General features: G+C 33.8%; 1 long non-coding RNA gene across 1 annotated transcript; it reads left to right on the top strand.

Moving 5' to 3' along the window:
* The first annotated feature begins 8,762 nt into the window (after positions 1-8,762).
* Positions 8,763-10,243, top strand: LOC120350368. The gene is made up of 2 exons (XR_005570718.1): positions 8,763-9,091; positions 9,756-10,243. It is a non-coding gene; the product is annotated as an uncharacterized LOC120350368 (long non-coding RNA).
* Positions 10,244-10,544: the final 301 nt, after the last annotated feature.

Below are 10,544 nucleotides of genomic sequence, written 5' to 3'. Positions count from 1 at the left end.
TTCAAGTTTGGATACTGTCATAACAATTCCAGAAAAACTCATTTCTCAAAGTTATGATGGTGCGAATGTGATGAGTGGACAACATGCTGGTGTGCAGACAATTGTGCAACAAACCTATAAGCATGCTTTTTTTGTGCATTGCTATGCACATCAACTCAATTTAATTGTAGCACAAGCAGCGAGTCAAAATCAAGATGTAAGAATTTTTTTCTCAGATTTGAGTGATATTACTAATTTTTTCTCAAATTCTCCTCAAAGAATAGATGTTTTAGACAGAGTAGTCGGCAAACGTGTACCTAGGGCGTCAGCAACAAGGTGGAATTTTAAAAGTAGAACTGTGAATACAGTTTTTGAATATAGAGAAGAGCTAATCGAGTGTATGGAGGAGATTCAATCCACATCAAAACAACCTTCTAGTATTATAAATAAAAGCAGGTGCTATTGCTCGTCTTCTCAAAGATAATAGATTCATTTTTTGGCTCTCGGTTTTTCACAGGCTAATGCCTCCTGTTGACATTTTATATAATCAGCTGCAAACAGTTAAGACAGATGCTATGAAAATCAAATCAAATGTTGAACATTTTATCAAAGCTGTTGAAGAGGAAAGAACTAAAATGAATGATTTGATGGAGATGGTAGCAGACTGTGCAGGAAGTGTGCCCAAACGTTCAAGGCGCGAAGAGGACACCTACCTCAGTAGAACAGTGGCTGCCAAGGAAACCTGTGACATCATCACCACTCAAATCAAAACCCGGTTCTCATTCACAACATTCTATTCAGCAATCTGTTTATTGGACTCACAAAAATTTGAACATTTCAATAAGGATTTCCCAGATACCTTGCTTGAAGATACTGTTAAGGTTTACTCATTTCTTGAGAAAAATCGCCTAAAAACAGAACTTGAAATAATTTTTAGAAGAGTAGACTTCAGAAATTTGCTTGGTGCTGTCAGTTTGCTACAATTTTTCATTGAAAATAACTTAACTTCGTCATTTTCCGAAACCTATAAACTTTTGTTGATAATTTTAACCATCCCAATGACAACAGCTGAAGCTGAGAGGTGTTTTTCTACACCAAAACGAATCAAGACGTTTTTGCGCTCCACAATGAACCAGGACAGGCTATCAGCATTAGCAATGCTGACTATTGAGAAGGAAATGATAGCAAATATCATTAACTTCAATGAGAAGGTGATCGATGTTTTCGCAGCAAGGAAGGAGAGGAGGATGGATTTTATTTTCAAAAAATGCTCTGTAAATGCCAACTAGAAGGAGGGTGAGTGTTAACAAAGTCTCTAAAAGCATGTTAATCCTTATTTCTTTGATTGGAAATTATCTTACATCGAGGAAAAGTTATTGCTGTTTTCTGTATAATTTATGATTTGTACATGAATTATTCAATGGGAGTATGGGAGTACATCTTCTATGTTGAGAATCCTGAGTATATCTAAATACTTATTATTATTATTATTAAACGAAAATCCAAATTATTATATAGGTACTTAATATAATACAACCCATTAGAATATTTTGTTACCTACGTAATAATATGATAGGCCTAGTACTCTTCTAGGAATAAAAAATTACATTCTACTACGTGAAACGAACAAAATTCACTTGAAACATGGGGTTTAACAAATTATTAAAGATCTAGATCTTGTTGCTCATGTTAAATGTGAACCCCCCATTAGTATTTGCACGAGCCGCCACTGAGTGAGTGCCATTTCGCTTTTATATATATAGAAGATAGAAGATGATCAATGAGACAGCAGCAGCGATAGCAGTAGGAGTCACGTGGTCGACAGCGGCCGGTTTCAGTTGTAGGCGAAGCAGAGCTGGCCTCAGACGACAGAAGATCAGCTGTTTTCTGGACGTCATCGCCCTTATCTTTCGGCTTGCCGGAGCTCGACTGCAATACCTTTGGCTCCACTTTGTTAATCGACGCCATTTGAACCAATTAACTTTTAAATACAACACTGTAACACAACTCACAGTAAAACTGATTGCATAATTTGAAAGACGGTACACTAATACACTTGTACACGTAATTAGAACTTTAAATTCAAAGAAATAACCAGTTGAAAAGAGAGTAGAAGTAGGAGCCCGAAATGACGTGCTTTCAGCTTGCCATGCGACTGTCTACTGCCCGTAGACCATAAGATCACTAAGTTTGAGCGATTTTCTTTTTTCACAACAAATTGATGATAATATTATTGACACACATCGTGGAACACACTGAGACAAGAAGTAACTCAGATTTGACTGAAATTTGGTCATATCCCTTGAACGGTAAGGAATTTTGCTAATATGATTCCAGATTCGTGTCTCTCGCATCAAAGTCCCAAGAAATCCCCTTGGAGCTTTCCGCCCCAGCCCCCTAAAACATGAAAAATGCAGGTAAACACGGGAAATCAATTATCTCTGTAACCATTGATCGGAAACAGTTCTATTATATGCCATTAGTTATATTCATTTTTTCAATAAAATTGACAGTTTTCTTGATAAAATAATATATATGTGAAAATTTAAAGGGTTTGTAATTTGATTTTTTTGTTTTCTCCGATTAACCTCGAAACAAGTAGTTTCAAAGGAAAATGAGCCAAATAATTAATGTAGCCACTGTCATTGCAAATCCATTGATGTATATTGTTATGTATTTGCGATTCGATTTGACGCTGTGGAAGGGGAAACAGTCGACGGGGTACGGCGTGGCTGACTCTCTTAGCCATAGTAAACAGCAACTGGAAATCAATTATTTCTGTAACCATTAATCGGAAAAAAATCTATCATATGTCATTCGATTCGTTAAATTAAGGACTACAATATTAGTTATATTCATTTCCTCAATAAATCGAACAGTTTCCTTGATAAAATAATATATATGTGAAAATTTAGGGGTTTTTCGATTTGATTTTTGTTTTCTCCGATTAACTTCGAATCAAATAATCTAAAGAAAATTAGACAAATATTCAATGTAGCCACATTCATTGCGAATCCATTGGTGTATATTGTTATTTATTTACGATTCGATTTGACGCTGTGGAAGGGGAAACAGTCGACGCGGTACGGCGTGGCTGAATCTCTTCACCATAGTAAACAGTTGAATACAGTAGTAGGCCTACTGCTTTCTAAGTTGCATCTTATTCACACTATGACGCTCGAAACAATCAATTTTGTCTATTGTTTTGACATGCGATGAAACTAATTTTTCACATTTTAATTCTGAGTTTATCGTAATACATTGAATAGGCTCATAAGTGAGGCGAAGGATAACTATTATAGGGATAAAATAGAACAATGTAACACCAATAGTTCAAAGCTTTGGAGGTGTATTAATGAGGCTATCGGGGAGGGGAAGAAAGAGTGTTGTAAAATTGGAATTGATGCCAAGAGGTTGAATGACTTTTTCACCAATGTTGGGGAGAGCTAGAACTATAAACAATGATCCCACAAGCTCTCCAAATTTCAATTTCAACAACTATGTAATTGAAACTCCTCTACCGAATTCCTTCTTTCAAGTTCAAGCGACAATAAAAGAGCTGAAAAATAACTGCACCCCAGGCTTGGATAATCTCAATAACACAGTACTCAAACATATAAGCCACACTATTTCACAGCCGCTTTCCGTGATTTTCAACAAATGCTTTGAACAAGGCTACTTCCCTAAACATTTCAAAACCGCCAAGATAAAACCTTTATTCAAGCAAGGAGATCCCTTGGACCCAAGTAACTACAGACCAATCAGCCTTATTAGTAATCTAGCAAAAATCATGGAGAAAATTATAAAGAAGAGATTAGTTGTGTATTTGAACAAGCATAAAATAATAGATAAGAATCAATTTGGATTCCAGACTGCGAAAAGTACCGAAGATGCGTTAATTGCATTTTTCTAATACTGTTTCACAAAACTTGAATTCCAATTACAAATCTATAGCAGTTTTCCTGGATATTAAAAAAGCCTTTGATACTATACCACATAGTTTTCTTTACAATAAACTCGAAAGATATGGCTTTAGGGGAATATTTCTAGAACTCATAAAGAGCTACTTGAGAGATAGAACCCAGTCTTTAACAATTGACGGACTTACTGATGTCTCCAAAATGACCTCCTACGGTTTGCCTCAGGGAACGGTACTATCACCAATCCTCTTTATATATATGTCAATGACTTATTAAAGCTGAAATTAAAAAACGCCACAACTATATCATTCGCAGATGACACTGCAGCTATTTTCCATGGGGAATCTTGGACTGGGGTACATGAAATTGCAGAACAGAACTGTTTGCTCATAAAAAATTGGTTGGACAGAAACACCCTGAGCCTGAACATTGAAAAAACCAATTACATCACCTTCGCATTCAATACAACTGGTAAACCTGATGAGAATTTAAATCTGAAACTCCACTCAAACTGCAACAATAACTGCACCTGCCCTACTATAAAAAGAGTCAAAAGTACCAAATATCTAGGTGTCCAAATAGATGAAAATTTGAAGTGGGACATACACATAAAATTTATTTGCAGAAGAATGAGATATCTATCCTATAAATTCTACGAAGCAAAAAAAATTCTGAACTCAAAACATCTAAAAATGGTTTACTTTGCACTGGTCCAGTCCATAATTCAGTATGGTATATCCGTATGGGGGGGCTGTTATAATTCTCACTTAGAAGAGCTTTTCATAATTCAAAAATCAATAATCAAAACAATTTTAAATAAACCCAGACTTTACCCAACCGACTTGACTTTCAAAGAGTTTAATGTGTTAACAGTTAGGCAGTTGTACGTATTCCTTTGAATTGGGCAAAGCTGAAAATATTCCTATTGCATAAGAAAGGCTGTAAAAAAGATCCTAGGAATTTCCGAGGCTTATCTATTGCGAATTGTATTCTAAAAATTTTTACTGGAATATTAACAGATAGATTAGCAATTTGGGCAGATCAGAGTGGGATCATGGTGGAAAGTCAATCGGGATTTCGGAAAAATAGGTCATGCTTAGATAATATTTTCGTTCTAGATTCAGTAGTCAAATATTTTATGGAAGTAAAAAAGAGAAAGATGTATGCAATTTTTATTGATTATGAGTCTGCGTTCGATTCTATCCCGCATAACAGGCTATTTCAGAAAATGAGAGAACTCGGATTAAGTAGGAGAGTAGTTAGCGTTTTTCAATATATGTACTCGAACTTCTCACTGGTAATCGAGAACAGGTTGCATGGTTTACAATCCGAACCTATCCCACTGACAAGAGGCGTTTTGCAGGGTGACCCGGCCAGCCCACTTCTCTTCTCTCTGTACACATCGGCAATAGAAACTTACTTTAGAGATAAAGGAATGCATGGATTAAACATTGATAGAGACAACGATGTACTAATGTTACAATATGCAGACGACATAGTCATCTTGGCGGATAGCATTTCTGATGTGAGAAATAAGCTCAAATGTCTTTATCAGTACAGCTTAGAAATAGGACTCAAGGTCAATGCAGCTAAGACCAAAGTTTTGCCATTCCATAAGGGTCGATTGAGCAATAGCCATAGAGATTTCATGATTGGTGAGGAAAAAATAGAAATTTGTAAAAATTATAATTATTTAGGAGTAATATTCCAATCCTCAGGTAAATATACAGAGATGTGCAAACGCTCAATTAATAGAGGTAAAATTGAATCAATATTGGCTGTCAACATTTTATCCAAGGTGAGGTCTGAGAAATGGGAGGGGAAAATGAAATTATTAGATATGGTTATCATACCATCGAGTTTGTACGGGTGTGAAGTGTGGGGTTTCGGTTGTGAGCAAGCTGTGGAAGCTGTTCAGTTGTTCTTTTTGAAGCGCTTGCTCTTGCTGGTGCGTACGACGCCGAGTTGGTGTGTTAGATTGGAGGCGAATAGACCAAGGCTCAAATTTCATATCCTCAAAAGATGTCTATCTTGGCTGATAAGAATTGCGAACATGCCAGAGTCCAAATACCCTTTCATTTGTTATCGCCTACTGTTGAAAACCAACTTCAGTTCTAATTGGTTATCTATTGTTTGATTGAGTACTTTATTTATGTAGATTACAATATATACTGGCTTATACACTTATATACAATAGCTTACAATACAGCAAAATTATAGATGAATTTACATAATATAGACTAAGAAAATAACTATTGAACTGTATATGATATGAAAAAGCAATTTGTAATATAATAACTATAGATAATAATCATAATTGTTATGCATCTACATAAATTGGCGGAGCTTTGGACATATCAATGTCCATTCTTTGGGAAGAATATTAAAAATATCCTCCCCACTAACTCTCTACCAAACTTTGTTCAGAGAGAGATGGATTTGTTGGAGTTTCAAAATTTAAGGAACGATATTGAATTTGATGCTATTGAACTATATAATAGTAGAGAGAGAATTCTTGAAAGATATATAATGAAAATAATGGATGAGGATAGATACTTGGCTCAGAATTCGCAAAGTTCTCCTTTTTATAAATTGTTTAATCCCGAATATCAACTAGGAGAACAGCTAACGTATGATCTGCCAATTAAAATGATTCGTTGTATGACACAGTACAGAGTATCAAACACGAGTACATTCTTACACATAAACGGTCAGAGATATCAGCTTGACGGAGAGAAAATTTGCCCTGCCTGTGATTTAGATTTCGAATCGTTAATACATTTTCTATTGATCTGTCCGGAATATGAAAATATTAGATTGCAGTATATTTTACCTTATGTAAATAATGTAGTTCAAAATGTAGACAAATTGATGGTACTGTTATCTAACTTTAATGATGAGAAAATCAAACAGGTATATCAGTATACTGTGAAAGCACTTATCAAGAGAGAAAATATGGTGTCGACCACCGATAGATAAGCATGATAACTACGATAGTTATCAGTCACTGCCAGCCTTAAGATATTATAGGTTAGATGTATAGAGGTATTCATGTTTTCAATCTTTGTTATTAGTCATTCTTACTTTTCTGTACTTGGTTGGTGGCATTATGATTGGTTTATCATGTTATAATATTGATGTATAAAAAATATTTATATATACAAAAATTATCTATATTCATGTGTAAATGACTCAACTCATTTGTATGGCAATAATTGTCGAAACAAATAAAATGATTTATTATTATGTCAAAAAATAATTAATAGACAAAATTAATTGTTTCGAGCGCCATAGTGTAAATGAGATGCAATGTAGACAGCAGTATTATTCTGTTTACTATGGTGAAGGGAGTCAGCCGCGTCGGCTGTTTCCCCTTCCACAGCGTCAACTTGAATCGCAAATATATAACAATATACATCAATGGATTTGCAATGAATGTGGCTACAATAATTATTCTTCACATTGTTCTTTAAAATTACTTGCTTCGAAGTTAATTGGAGAAAACAAAAAAATCAAATCGAAAAACCCCTAAATTTTTACATTATATTAGTTTATCAAGGAAACTGTTCGATTAATTGAGGAAATGAATCCAACTAATATTGTAGTCCTTAATTTAACGAATCGAATGACATATGATAGATTTTTTTCCGATTAATTGTTACAGAGATAATTGATTTCCAGTTTGCTGTTTACTATGGCTAAGAGAGTCAGCCGCGCCGTTCCGCTTCGACTGTTTCCCCTTCCACGGCGTCAAATCGAATCGCAAATACATAACAATATACATCAATGAATTTGCAATGAGAGTGGCTACATTAATTATTTGACTCATTTTTCTTTAAAACTACTTGCTTTGAAGTTAACCGAAGAAAACAAAAAAATCAAATCGCAAACCCCCTAAATTTTCACATATATATTATTTTATCAAGAAAACTGTCAATTTTATTAAAAAAATGAATATAACTAATATTGTAGTCCATAATGCAACAAATCGAATGGCATATAATAGAACTGTTTCCGATCAATGGGTACAGAGATAATTGATTTTCCGTGATTACCTGCATTTTTCAACTTTGAGGGGGCTAGGGGGGAAAGCTCCAAGGGGATTTCTTGGGACTTTTGGGAGAATGACCCTCTGGGAGGGTTCTATCGATGGTAGAAGATTCAGCTTTTATTTAATTTTCGGATCGAAAAAACCTTTATTGACTGGGCTAATGAGATCACGAAGTTTGAGCAATTTTAATTTTTCACTGAGAAGTGATGGAAACCATCTTGAAACACACTAAAACAAAAAGTATCTCAGATTTATTTATTTATTTATTGTATAAAACACTATAATCATAATACAATTATGACATTGGAGGAAAAACTAGGCTGAGCATGTACTATTTCTCTCCAAAAATTTTGATAAAATGCTAATGTTGTCCAAAAGTTAAGGTTATGTAATCATCACACACTGCTTCGTCACTTGATTTTGATTCGATTTGGCTGAAGTTTGGTTATATCTCCTGATCGTTAAGGAATTTCTCATTTATGAATGCAGATTCGTGTTTCTCGCATCAAATACCATAAGATCACAAAGTTTGAGCGATTTTTTTTCACGAAAAATTGATTATAATCAAATCAAATTTTATTGCCTTTCAAAAAATATTATCAAATGAATACAGATTACAAAAAGTAATATTTTAGAATAAGAAGTATAATTTTTTTAACATAATAATATACTAATTCGGCGAAACCAGCAAAACCACAGTTTGAGTGCCGGTGACGAGTACCAAAACAGATAACGATATGGAAAGCAATAGGATTTTTGTGAGATTTAACGAAAAAATTTCAACTTTTCCATACTTTGTATGGAATAGCTTATTAACTTATCATATATAATAGTGAGAATCTTAGTAGGCTATATATATTTCCAGTTTTCTTAAGTTTTATTTGAAAAAAATGGAGAATAGCTATAAATATTGATCTTGTGATATTTTAAATTAGAGCTAAATAGCGCGCGCAGAATGTATGTAGGTAGCACTGGTTCTGCGCCATGGCCATTTTGATCTATATAAGTTGAAAGAGAAAGTGTTTGCTCGCTGGCTGTTTGCTCTTCTTTCTTCTTTCTTCGGTCTTTACTTCTTTGTGGCTATCTTGAAAACGTTGAATCCTAGAATTCTTGAAAAACGTGGAATCCATAAATTGCAAAGGTATGTGTAATATATTTTTCCATAACTCCTCATAAGTTACTGTTATAAAATATTTAATATTATAGACTGAGCCAATCAATGTAGAATAGGCTATGTCATTTCTTTGTTCAGTTCTCATCATGCAGTATCTGTAGAGGCTGTTAATTTGTTACCTGTGTTTTGATCAATAAGTTGCAAATAAGGTGTAATGTTATAGGCCTATTATTTTTCCTCAACTTCTTGAAGGTGATCTTCATTTTTGATTTTCAGAATAGCCTATGAATCTTATAGACCTGGCTAATCAATGCATAATACGCTGTCTTTTTAAGGTTGCTTAGGTTAAGTCTGTGTGATTTTAAAAATTTATCAACGCTAGCCTATGTCATGAACAGTAAATTGACAAAACAAAATCGGTTACTTATAAAATTATTAGGCCTATAAAAAAATTGAATTGTGTACCATTGTCAATGTTACACAACCTAATCAAGGCCAACCTATAGAACCTAACATTTCAGAATTTTTTGGTTAAAAACTGATATATTCACGACACAGTTAATTTTTTCATAAAGCATTTTTATGTACCCTCTAAAATCACTGGTAAAATGGGTAAATACTGGTGAAAGTATAAATCCCCATTTTTATTTTTTTAAATATTTTGTTTTGATATTATAAATACTTGTTCCAGAATTCAGAAAATAAGTTCTTCAACAATTAGCTCTTCTGAGAGCTACTACTAACAGCAACCGAGACATGTTGGAATCAATATTGAAATCTCAAAATCAAAATACAGACCCCTGGTCAAACCAGCAGCATGATGAAATCAACTTTGATCCGGCACGATTGCCAATGAAGACTGAGGAGAGTCTGCTCAAAATAGAAGAGGAGCTGAGAGATAATCATTCCAAAAATAACATGGTAAGATATACTTTGTTGGTACAACTTCAGATTTCAATTTTCAGTTTAATGTACAAGTAAATCTGCAACTGGTGTTCAATTTTTTAAACAATATTAGTTTTTTAAACTTGAAGTTTCTCCAAACTAAACTGTATAAGATATTATTGTCAGGAGAAATGCTTGGATCTTATGGACATACTGATGTTAAAACCATTAAAAAATAAAATTATTATGTTTGATGTTACTATGTTAAAGTAAAGAAGTTTTTACTAGTTTTTTTTATAAATTGTTTAAACAAATTGAGACAATACAGTAGAGTTTTGGTATTCCAAGCTTATTGGGACCAAACCTTCTTTGGATAAGTAGGGATTTGGAATAGGTGGATTTTATTAAAAATTAGAAAATAAAAATGTAATTGAGTTATGACTTATATAGTATTGAGTCTATTATCCAAACCAATTGGTCAGCAGAGCATATTGCATGTTGACTCGAAATGCTGAGTACCTATTTATCCTCAACTTCATTCAGATTGGACACCTCTTATTCTTATGTGTTATTTTAAATTTACTACAGTTGTGCT

This window comes from Nilaparvata lugens, chromosome 3, assembly GCF_014356525.2.
Source record: "Nilaparvata lugens isolate BPH chromosome 3, ASM1435652v1, whole genome shotgun sequence".
In the NCBI taxonomy this organism is placed as follows: Eukaryota; Metazoa; Arthropoda; class Insecta; order Hemiptera; family Delphacidae; genus Nilaparvata; species Nilaparvata lugens.
This window is presented reverse-complemented; position numbering and strand designations above follow the sequence as displayed.